The sequence below is a fragment of the Schistocerca americana genome, chromosome 3 (genome assembly GCF_021461395.2).
Source record: "Schistocerca americana isolate TAMUIC-IGC-003095 chromosome 3, iqSchAmer2.1, whole genome shotgun sequence".
NCBI lineage: Eukaryota > Metazoa > Arthropoda > Insecta > Orthoptera > Acrididae > Schistocerca > Schistocerca americana.
Window position 1 is genome coordinate 267,477,560 of NC_060121.1, and position 13,215 is coordinate 267,490,774.

Sequence of the window (13,215 nt, forward strand, 5' to 3'; positions counted from 1 at the left end):
CCTTTCCTGTGCTAACCTCTTCATCTCAGAGTAGCACTTGCAACCTACGTCCTCAATTATTTGCTTGACGTATTCCACTCTCTGTCTTCCTCTACAGTTTTTGCCCTCTACAGCTCCCTCTAGTATCATGGCAGTCATTCCCTCATGTCTTAGCAGATGTCCTATCATCCTGTCCCTTCTCCTTATCAGTGTTTTCCACATATTCCTTTCCTCTCCGATTCTGCGTAGAACCTCCTGATTCCTTACCTTATCAGTCCACCTAATTTTCAACATTCGTCTATAGCACCACATCTCAAATGCTTCGATTCTCTTCTGTTCCGGTTTTCCCACAGTCCATGTTTCACTACCATACAATGCTGTACTCCAGACGTACATCCTCAGAAATTTCTTCCTCAAATTAAGGCCGGTATTTGATATTAGTAGACTTCTCTTGGCCAGATATGCCTTTTTTGCCATAGCGAGTCTGCTTTTGATGTCCTCCTTGCTCCGTCCGTCATTGGTTATTTTACTGCCTAGGTAGCAGAATTCCTTAACTTCATTGACTTCGTGACCATCAATCCTGATGTTAAGTTTCTCGCTGTTCTCATTTCTACTACTTCTCATTACCTTCGTCTTTCTCCGATTTACTCTCAAACCATACTGTGTACTCATTAGACTGTTCATTCCGTTCAGCAGATCATTTAATTCTTCTTCACTTTCACTCAGGACAGCAATGTCATCAGCGAATCGTATCATTGATATCCTTTCACCTTGTATTTTAATTCCACTCGTGAACCTTTCTTTTATTTCCATCATTGCTTCCTCGATGTACAGATTGAAGAGTAGGGGCGAAAGGCTACAGCCTTGTCTTACACCGTTCTTAATACGAGCACTTCGTTCTTGATCGTCCATTCTTATTATTCCCTCTTGGTTGTTGTACATATTGTACATGACCCGTCTCTCCCTATAGCTTACCCCTACTTTTTTCAGAATCTCGAACGGCTTGCACCATTTTATATTGTCGAACGCTTTTTCCAGGTCGACAAATCCTATGAAAGTGTCTTGATTTTTCTTTAGCCTTGCTTCCATAATTAGCCGTAACGTCAGAATTTCCTCTCTCGTCCCTTTACTTTTCCTAAAGCCAAACTGATCGTCACCTAGCGCATTCTCAATTTTCTTTTCCATTCTTCTGTATATTATTCTTGTAAGCAGCTTCGATGCATGAGCTGTTAAGCTGATTGTGCGATAATTCTCGCGCTGTAATAGTCACAAACATATGGCTCACAATTTTAGACGAACAGTTGGTAACAGGTAGGTTTTTTAAATTAAAAAACAGAACGTAGGTAAGTTTGAACATTTTATTTCGGTTGTTCCAATGTGATACACGTACCTTTGTGAACTTATTTCTGAGGACGCATGCTGTTACAGCGTGATTAGCTGCAAGTACCACACTAATGCAATAAATGCCGAAAATGATGTCCGTCAACCTCAACGCATTTGGCGATACGTGTAACGACAGTCCTCTCAACAGCAAGTAGTTGCATGTTCACACATGCATTGACAATGCGCTGACGCATGTTGTCAGGCTTTGTCGATGGGTCACGATAGAAATTATCCTTCAACATTCCTCACAGAAAGAAATCCGGGAACGTCAGATCCGGTGAACGTGCGGGCCATGGTATGGTGCTTCGACGACCAATCCACCTGTCATGAAATATGCTATGCAATACCGTTTCAACCACACGCAAGCTATGTGCCGGACATCCATCATGTTGGAAGTACATCGCTATTCTGTCATGCAGTGCAACATCTTGTAGTAACATCAGTAGAACATTACGTAGGAAATCAGCATACATTGCACGATTTAGATTGCCATCGATAAAATGGGGACCAATTATCCTTCCTCCCATAATGCCGCACCATACAGTAACCCGCCAAGGTCGCTGAGGTTCCACTTGTCGCAGCCATCGTGGATTTTCCGTTGCCCAATAGTGCATATTATGCCGGTTTACGTTACTGCTGCTGGTGAATGACGCTTCGTCGCTAAATAGAACGTGTACAAAAAATCTGTCATCGTCCCGTAATTTCTCTTGTGCCCAGTGGCAGAACTGTACACGACGTTCAAAGTCGAAAAAAATGGTTCAAATGGCTCTGAGCACTATGGGACTCAACTGCTGAGGTCATTAGTCCCCTAGAACTTAGAACTAGTTAAACCTAACTAACCTAAGGACATCACAAACATCCATGCCCGAGGCAGGATTCGAACCTGCGACCGTAGCGGTCTTGCGGTTCCAGACTGCAGCGCCTTTAACCGCACGGCCACTTCGGCCGGCTCGTTCAAAGTCGTCCCCATTCAATTCCTGGTGCATAGAAATATGGTACGGGTGTAATCGATGTTGATGTAGCTTTCTCAACACCGACGATTTGAGATTCCCGATTATCGCGCAATTTGTCTGATACTGATGTGCGGATTAGTCGCGACAGCAGCTAAAACACCTGCTTGGGCATCATCATTTGTTGCAGGTCGTGGCTGACGTTTCACATGTGGCTGAACATTACCTATTTCCTTAAATAACGTAACAATCCGGCGAATGGCCCGGACACTTGGATGATGTCCAGGATACCGAGCCACATACAATGCACACGCCCGTTGGGTATTTTGATCACAATAGTAATGCATCAACACGACATCGACCTTTTCCGCAATTGATAAACGGTCAATTTTAACACGGGTAATGTATCACGAAGCAAATACTGTCCACACAGGCGGAATGTTACGTGATACCTCATACTTACACGTTTGCGACTATTACAGCGCCATCTATCATAAAGCGAAAAAAGTGGTCCAACTAAAACATTCATATTTCTTTACGTACTACACAAATATGTAATAAAAAATGGGGGTTCCTATTTTTAAAAAACACTCAGTTGATATCCGTTTGACCTATGGCAGCGCCATCTAGCGGGCCAACCATAGTGCCATCTGGTTTCCCCCTTCACGCTAGACATGTTTTGTTCTTTGTAGTTTTTTCGTTTGACGCTTATTTCGTGAGATATTTGACCGGTCAATGGACCACCCTGTATATTTCTGTCAGATAATACGCAGTAGTCGGAAGCATCTACTACAAGTAGTTATTCTCTTTCGTGATCCGACCTAGCGAGGTGGCGCAGTGGTTAGCACACTGGACTTGCATTCGGGAAGACAACAGTTTGAACCCGCGTCTGGCCATCCTTATTTAAGTTTTCTGTGATATCCCTAAATCGCTTCAAGCAAATGCCAGGATGGTTGCTTTTTAAAGGGCACGGCCTACTTCCTTCCCCATCCTTTGGTCCCCTCCCCCAAATCAACCAACCCACCTTTCCTGTTCCACTAGCAGAGGGAGGGACAGAAAAGTGGCTGCCTATACACCTCCGTACGAGCCCTAATTTCTCTTATCGTTTCTTCGCGTTGCGACGCGAAATTTACGTTGGCAGCTGTAGAATCGTTTTGCTCACAATAGCAAATGCCATTCACTAAATTTTCTCAGAGTTTCGCGAAAAGAACGTCGTTTCCCAACAGGGATTCCCATTTCAGTTCACGGTAATATTCGCGTGTTGGTCGAACCTACCAACCTCTGAATTGCATCGATGTCTTCCTTCACTCCAACATCGCTGGGATGCCAAACGCTCGATCAGTACTTAAGAATGAGTCGCACTAGTGTTCATTACGCTGTCTCCTTTATGGGTGAGCTATTGTCTCCTAGAATTCTCTCAATAAACTGAAGTCGACCATTTGCGTTCCCTACCAATCAGTTCTCGTTCAATGTCGTATCGCTCTCCAACTTTACACCTAGATATTTAATCGACATCAAGCAGTGCAGTCCTATTGTATTCGAACATTACATGATTCTTTTTGCCACTCATCTGTATCGGCTTACACCTTTCTAAATTTAGAACAAGCTGCTGTTCGTCACAACAAATAGAAATTCTGTCTACGTCATCCTCTATCATCTCACAGTCACTCAACGACGGCACTTTCCAATACATCACAGTGTTACCAGAAAACTGTCGTTTCCTTATATAGAAAACAAGAGTGGTCCCATCACACTTCCCTGGGACACTCCGGACGATATCCTTCTCTCAGATGGCCAGCTGCCGTCCAAGACAATTGCTTAAGAAGCCTTCAAGCCACTCACATACCTGAGCGTCCATTCCGTATCGTACGCTCGGACCTTCGTTAACAGTCTGCAGTGAGGCACTGTCAAACGCTTCCTGGAAATCTAGGGATATGGAACCTGCCTGTAGTCCGTCGCCGCGTGATATTAGCCGAGCGGTTTGGGGCGCTGCAGTCATGGACTGTGCGGCTGGTCCCGGCGGAGGTTCGATTCCTCCCTCGGGAATGGGTGTGTGTGTTTGTCCTTAGGATAATTTAGGTTAACTAGTGTGTAAGCTTAAGGTCTGATGACCTTGGCAGTTAAGTCCCATAAGATGTCACACACATTTGAACATTTTGTTGTTGTCCGTCATCCGTGGCTTGCAGAAAGTCGTGCGAGAAAAAGGACAAGCTGAGTTTCGCACGAGTGATGCTTCCAGATCGGTGTGAATCATCTATATAAATCCATATAAATGACCTGGGTGACAATCTGAGCATTCCTCATGGGTTGTTCGCAGATACAATAGCTCCATACTTAGCAATCATATACAACCGCTCGCTCACCGATAGATCTGTATCTAAAGATTGGAAAATTGCACAGGTCGCACCAGTGTTTAAGAAGGGTAGTAGGAGTAATCCATCTAACTACAGACCTATATCATTGACGTCGGTTTGCAGTAGGGTTTTGGAGCATATACTGTATTCAAACATTATGAATCACCTCGAAGGGAACGATCTATTGATACGTAATCAGCATGGTTTCAGAAAACATCGTTCTTGTGCAACGCAGTTAGTTCTTTATTCGCACGAAGTAATGTCCGCTATCGACAGGGGATCTCAAGTTGATTCCGTATTTCTGGATTTCCGGAAAGCTTTTGACACCGTTCCTCACAAGCGACTTCTAATCAAGCAGCGGGCCTATGGGGTATCGTCTCAGTTGTGCCACTGGATTCGTGATTTCCTGTCAGGAAGGTCGCAGTTCGTAGTAATACACGGCAAATCATCGAGTAAAACTGAAGTGATATCAGGTGTTCCCCAGGGAAGCGTCCTGGGACCTCTGCTGTTCCTGATCTATATAAATGACCTGGGTGACAATCTGAGCAGTTCTCTTAGGTAGTTCGCAGATGATGCTGTAATTTACCGTCTAGTAAGGTCATCCGAAGACCAGTATCAGTTGCAAAGCGATTTAGAAAAGATTGCTGTATGGTGTGGCAGGTGGCAGTTGACGCTAAATAACGAAAAGTGCGAGGTGATCCACATGAGTTCCAAAAGAAATCCGTTGGAATTCGATTACTCGATAAATAGTACAATTCTCAAGGCTGTCAATTCAGCTAAGTACCTGGGTGTTAAAATTACGAACAACTTCAGTTGGAAAGACCACATAGATAATATTGTGGGGAAGGCGAGCCAAAGGTTGCGTTTCATTGGCAGGACACTTAGAAGATGCAACAAGTCCACTAAAGAGACAGCTTATACTACACTCGTCCGTCCTCTGTTAGAATATTGCTGCGCGGTGTGGGATCCTTACCAGGTGGGATTGACGGAGGACATCGAAAGAGTGCAAAAAATGGCAGCTCGTTTTGTATTATCACGTAGTAGGGGAGAGAGTGTGGCAGATATGATACGCGAATTGGGATGGAAGTCATTACAGCAAAGCCGTTTTTCGTCGCGGCGAGATCTATTTACGAAATTTCATCACCAACTTTCTCTTCCGAATGCGAAAATATTTTGTTGAGCCCAACCTACATAGGTAGGAATGATCATCAAAATAAAATAAGATAAATCAGAGCTCGAACGGAAAGGTTTAGGTGTTCGTTTTTCCCGCGCCCTGTTCGGGAGTGGAATGATAGAGGGATAGTATGATTGTGGTTCGATGAACCCTCTGCCAAACACTTAAATGTGAATTGCGGAGTAATCATGTAAATGTAGATCGACGCCATATTGAAAAATGAACGCCATACTGAAAACAAGTGCCACTGCGTAGAATCGTTGGCGGCCTGTGTGAACGGTAGCTTGCAGTATCAAATGGCTCTGAGCACTATGGGACTTAACATCTGAGGTCATCAGTCCTCTAGAACTTAGAACTAATTAAACCTAACTAACCTAATGACATCACACACATCCATGCTCAAGGCAGGATTCGAACCTGCGGCCGTAGCGATCGCGCGGTTCCAGACCGAAGCGCCTAGAACCCCTCGGCCACTTTGGCCGGCTTGCAGTATCACTGCAGTATCCCTCCAGTATCCCTCGACCCTGCCAAATCTCACGATTTAGGCGGAGACACCCGACTTTCCACTCTTTCTCCCGCTTCTCAATTATTTGCTCATTTCTCCCGATTTTTTGCCTAATTATTGTGAAACCTGGCCATTTGCTTTGAAATCCGGCCATTTCAGTTTGTTTGCAAATTGGTTGGAAATCTTTCGCTCACTAGCCGTTTTTAATCGATATACATATCGAAATGAGAAAATAGAAATCAAGAAATCGGGCGCTACCTGTATATCGATTCTTATTTTCCTCTTTCCGGCGTATTTTGTATGATGTATACTCGTATTGCTAAGAGTCTTGCGCTCTGCTTGATTTGTGTTTGCGTATTTTCATTGTGCTGAAGTAAACGGTAGGAGTCTGTAGAGTGGATGCTTAAGAGTGTTATTTTCGTTCTTGAATCTCTGAACGGCCATTTTTGTGTGTAACCTGTTATTTCGTCTTATTCGTAGTATTCTTTCTTTTCTTGAAGTAATATTCGGACTCATTTCCATCCATTATCGATTCTCGGAGAAGTTCATTATTTGCACTTTGTACTCATTGCCGATGTGACAAGAGGTTTATTGTTTGGATTTCGTTGTGTTTGCCGATGAGACAGTTGTATATCACACGACGGAAAAAACGGTGTTTCAAAATACGTGTAAAGAAAATCAAATCAGCGTTTTGGGTAGTTCACTTTTGTTTTTATAACCGGTATATAGATTTGTGGCGTCATGGGGAAAGGCTCACGTTAGTTGTCTCGGATTATACTGAACATAGGCCGCGATTTTTGATCATCCGCACCTCCCAATTTTTGAAGCTGAATCTTCCTAAGCATAATTACTTGTGGTCATATAGAACCGTGACTGTATGAAATAGATAGTTACTTGTGTTTTCTGATGCCATAGTGTAAGTTAGTTTAAATTAGATTAAGTATTTTTTAAGCTTAGGGACCAATGACCAAAGCAGTTTGGTCCCATAACAAATAACATATTGCAACGCGTTTCAATCATGTTCTCCCAGTCTTCAGGCGTTTATACATATAAAAAATTGTCACTTAAAAATAAAATGTTTTAAACTAAATGAACATGGGACTTCCTGTTCATTGTTCACTGCTGGTGTAGTTGTTGGGGTATTTGGAGGGAGGGTGGCAGCGGTTGGCAGGAAAGTGGATGTTCAGTAGATGTCTTCCTCTGGTGTGGAGCTGTGGCTCTTTGTTTATTATAGCTGACACTACAGCTTATGTGGGATGCAGATAGTTTTGCATCCGTTGTTACGGTGGGTAAATCGTGTGATACACTTTATTACCTGACAGTTGCTCAATTTTAGGATTTTGGCGTCCCAAAGCCTCGTTTGCATCATTGGTACACTGGTGGAGCTGTTGTGAGACATTACACTATTGCACTGTTTATTTTGGTACTGTTTTTCGACGTAATTCTCTGCACAAGTTTTGCTACGTGTATCTACCTGTGTACACTATACACTTGATACAATATGGGGGTCTTGCAGTGTGTGAATAACGACTATAGCATTTTACATCGATATTCGCGCTACTGGCAGTCTGTTAGTCGTTTGTTTCCCATCAGCACATCTTGAATCTGTTGCATTAGAATGGCCTAAGACTACTGAAGAATTTCGAGTTCTTCGATTACGTCATTCATAATATTATCTCTATATTTTGTAGTATGATGAGAATTTTCATTTCTCCCGTGAATCCATTCTTTTGCTTTTTCAGATTTTGCGCAAAATTTCGAGATAGCTTTCAATTTTTAGAGGATGGTCTGTGTCATTAATGTGTGTTGCTAATGCTGTTTAGTTACTTTATCCAGTTTAAGACGTTTTATTTTTAAGTAACAATTTTGTGTATGTATAAACACCTGAAGGTGAGAAGCACCTGTTTGAAACACCTTGCGATATGTTAAATTAAACTTAAAAGCAAATACAAGTGATAGGTCGCAGAAAATACTAAGAAGTAATGAAGGTTGACTGATACGTGTACGTTTCGTTGGTGATCGCAGTCAAGCACGGTGCCCTACCACAAGTAGACTGTATTGACTAGAAAGTCGTTCGTGTAAAACGGACTTAAATCTGCCGTTACGCTCGGCAAGGAGTGAATCTCTGCGGCCCTAGCAGGCAGCGCGATCCGTGGGAGGTTCTGTTTTCGACCTGCCCCTACAGCCTACACAATAGCACCGTACCTGAGCTGGAGGAACTGGAGAACAATGGCGGCGCAGGTAAAGACCAGCGTCCACTGGAGACGCCCAGCAACCGCCATAAAGTTCTCTCCAGCTCTCCAGACCCAGGAAGCAGGCGGCCACACGCGCCGTGCAGACAAAACATTGTCGTTAGGCTGAATTAAGCGAGTAAACGCTGCAGCTGCTGGTAACAACTGTGCGACGGAAGCAGAGAGTTCACAACAAAGTCAAGGTTCCACATATTTACGACAAATAATGAAGAGCCAGCGAACCAACGACGGAAACAGCACCAAGACAGGGGCGTGGCAAGACTGAAAATTATGCCCACTGCTCACGCTGTTTAACGAGGAATAATAGGAACCCAAGACTTTTTTACAGACGTTGGAGTTACATATAATGAAGTAGCATTAAAAAAAAAAGCTGCACAAACCGTGATAAGACTTCAAAGCGGCACAAAGACTGACATATTGCCTTAAATGTTCAGAAGAGTAAACTTCCCCGCTTCGCGAAACGAAAAGTCGTGGTATGGCTACATCGAAGAGTCACAATTGTGGTCATTTAACCCGTACAAACAGCTGGGTGTAATAATTGGCAGCGATATAAAATGGAATGATTATAGGCAAAGTCATAGCCAAGCAGGTGCCAGACTTCGGATAATTATTAACATACCGGTGAACGTTATCAATCTACAATGGAGACTGCTTACAAAATTGTCGCAAAAGTGTGAGAGACCCGTATCTAACAAGACTAACAGGGGATATTGAACGTATGCAAAGAAGATCAGGATGAACGGCAGCTGGTTTGTTTGATCCATGGCAGAGCGACACGGGGATGTTGAAAACTCTGGACGTAGATGCAGCGGGAAGAATGCCGCTATGTTTGAGGCTACTATTCCAATTGCTGGCACGCGTGTTTACGTGAAACAATGAGGAAATCGGAATACGGAAGCTCTGTAAGTACCGATTTCCCTTCATTGAAGGTGTCCCTTGAAAGGCCATCTGTTACTTTTTGTCCCACTTTCACAGCTTGAGATGAACGGTTGTTATTTTCTTGTTTGGCTTTCATTAGTAATTCCGCCACGCCATAAATATAGCTATCGATATGAGATTTCCATTTGTGACGCTGTAATTGCTACGAAGCACTTCGAGTCGGTAACAGTGAGTGATTTACTTCACGACTAGGTAGCAATTAGTGATTTACTTCATTTGTGAGCAGAAACATAACTGCTGTTTTAACTGCAGTTACTTCCACAATACATACATTACTTTGGTAATCAAGCTCTTGTCACTATCTACGCCACAGGGTAATAACATGTGCAACGAAGTCCATATGTATATTGCATCCCTCATTATATACCCTGTGTCTCTCCAAGTAATTCATTTTCTCTGGTGTTGTAGGCAAATACACTACTGGCCATTAAAATTGCTACAACACGAAGATGACGTGCTACAGGCGCGAAATTTGACCAACAGGAAGAAGATGCTGTGATATGCAGATGATTAGCTTTTCAGAGCATTCACACAAGGCTGGCGCCGGTGGCGACACATACAACTTGCTGACATGAGGAAAGTTTCCAACCGATTTCTCATACACAAACAGCAGTTCACCGGCGTTGCCTGGTGAAACGTTGTTGTGATGCCTCGTGTAAGGAGGAGAAATGCGTACCATCACGTTTCTACTTTGATAAAGGTCGAATTGTAGCCTAACGCGATTGCGGTTTATCGTATCGCGACACTGCTGCTCGCGTTGGTCGCGATCCAATGACTGTTAGCAGAATATGGAATCGGTGGGTTCAGGAGGGTAATAAGGAACGCCGTGGTGGATCCCAACGGCTTCGCATCACTAGCAGTCGAATGACAAGCACCTTATCCGCATGGCCGTAACGGATGGTGCAGCCACGTCTCGATCCCTGAGTCAACAGATGGGGACGTTTGCGAGACAACCACCATCTGCAAGAACAGTTCGACTATGTCTGCAGCAGCATGGACTATCAGCTCGGAGACCATGGCTGCATCACAGCCAGGAGCGCCTGCGATGGTGTACTCAACGACGAACCTGAGTGCACGAATGGCAAAACATTTTTTCGGATGAATCCAGGTTCTGATTACAGCATCACGATGGTTGCATCCGTGTTTGGCGACACCACGGTGAACGCACATTGCGTGCATTCGTCATCGCCATACTGGCGTATCACCCGGCGTGATGGCATGGGGTGCTATTGGTTACACGTCTCGGTCACCTCTTGTTCGCATTGACGGCACTTTGAACAGTGGTCGTTATGTTTCAGATATGTTACGACTCGTGGCTCTACCCTTCATTCGATCCCTGCGAAACCCTACATTTCAGCAGGATAATGCACGACCGCATGTTGCTGGTCCTGTTTCTGGATACAGAAAATGTTTGACTGCTGCCCTGGCCAGCACATTCTCCAGATCTCTCAGCAATTGAAAACGTCTGGTGAATGGTGGCCGAGCAACTGGCTCGTCACAAAACGCTCTTGATGAATTGTGATATCGTGTTGAAGCTGCATGGGCAGCTGTACCTGTACACGCCATCCAAGCTCTGATTGGCTCAATGCCCAGGCGTATCAAGGCTGTTATTACGGCCAGAGGTGGTTGTTCTGGGTACTGATTTCTCAGGATCTATGCACCCAAATTGCGTGAAAATGTAATCACATGCCAGTTCTAGTATAATATATTTCTCCAATGAATACCCGTTGACCATCTGCATTTCATCTTGGTGTAGCATTTTTAATGGCCAGTAGTGTATTTGTGATGTTATTTTTGGACGTGTAGTCAGCACGAACAAATCACTGCTCGTCAAATCTACCTTTTGACGCCTAGTGTCGAGGGAAAACGTCGATTTTTTCGGATTGTAAACGCAATGGATTATTCTGAGCGCAATGGTTAGCACACTGGACTCACATCCGGGAGGATGATAGTTCAAACCCGCGTCCGGCCATCCTGATTTATGTTTTTCATGATTTCCCTAAATCATTTTAGGCAAATGAAAGGGCACGGCCGACTTCCTTCCCCATCCTTCCCTAATCCGATGGAACCGGTGACCCTCCCCCAAAAATTAACCAACCAAAACACGAAGGATCTCCAGTAGCGACTGAGTAGCACTGCTGCATAGCAGCGACAGATAGTGCGATGCGTCCCTGCGTAAGATACGGGTCAAAGCGGGCAAGGAGAATGGCGAACAAATGTATACCAAAATAAAGAGTGATTGAGAACACTCCGGCAGGCTTTCCTTTAATCCCAAAGCTTAGTGAAATACAGGAGATGTCATTGTGTTACGGATGTTTGGAAATCTGGGCACCAGGCCGTTCGGCGAAGCTGTACAGCGCTGTTCCAGTACTGGGACTACAAGGCGTCCTCTGATCAGTCTCTATTCCAAACAGAGCGTACAACAGGCAATGCAAGTTCTACAGATCTTCCTTGCCATTGCCCCTATACTCTGTACATCGTAAGTTCAACACAAAAGCTAACATTGCGGTATGTACTCATCTGCGTTTGTTGCTATCTCTCGCGGAACGTTAATCGCGTCCTGTCGAATACAGTCTCGTGCTGTTACGGTACGTTGGTGCTCCAGCCTCGCACATCACCTTTTTTAGGTTGGTTTCAGACGACGCCAGCGAGAAGCGTTTCTCTGCAGCGCACGGAGCCTACCCGTGGATACGCGGCTCCCCGCCACGCAAAACAGGTAGCGTTCATCTCACGCTAGGTGAGGAGAACCCTACTTCATAGTGACGTAACGCTACGACATCGTGACGTAAATAACCCAAATCGACTAGATGAGTACGTATACCTATCTCTGCTGCTGTACCGATAATGTCAAAGCTAAATGTAAATACATGTGTACAAAGGAAGTGACAGGAGTTGTGTGGTATGTTCATCCCAGTGGAATGAATTATTAAATGTAATCCCAACAATTTGAGATGGCCGGCCGAGGTGGCCTAGCGGTTCTAGGCGCTTCAGTCCGGAACCGCGCGACTGCTACGGTCGCAGGTTCGAATCCTGCCTCAGGCATGGATGTGTGTTGTGTGATGTCCTTAGGTTAGTTAGGTTTAAGTAGTTCTAAGTTCTAGCGGACTAATGACCTCAGAAGTTAAGTCCCATAGTGCTCAGAACCATTTGAACCAACTTGCGATGTTATTGTGTGTTTCATGAACGTAATGAATGTCTGAATGAAGAAACCGTAACGAAAGTAAAAAAAAACCTTGCCATTTTTTTAAAATCCGATGAGTCGTGCATAAATCGTGTGGACAGAAACGTGAAATAATTAAGCTGCAATCTAAAGAACGTGGGATGTTATAGTGTATTTCATGAACATAACGAATATCTGAATGAAGGTTCAAAATGGTTCAAATGGCTCTGAGCACTATGGGACTTAACATCTGAGGTCATCAGTCCCCTAGAACTTAGAACTACTTAAACCTAACTAACCTAAGGACATCACACATATCCATGCCCGAGGCAGGATTCGAACATGCGACCGTAGCGGTCGCGCGGTCCCAGACTGAAGCGCCTAGAACCGCTCGGCCACACCGGCCGGTCTGAATGAAGGAATCATACCCATAACGAAAGTTTAAAAAGGTGTCTAGTCATTATTTAATCTGATTAATCTTGCATAAATCGTGTGGATAAAAATGTGAAATAGGGAGTG

At 44.2% G+C, this 13,215-nt stretch overlaps 1 protein-coding gene across 3 annotated transcripts in view; it reads left to right on the forward strand.

The window, feature by feature from the left end:
• LOC124605218 (integrin alpha-PS1) overlaps nucleotides 1–13,215 on the forward strand; it is a 575,966-nt gene that overhangs the window by 150,379 nt on the left and 412,372 nt on the right. The window lies entirely within an intron of this gene.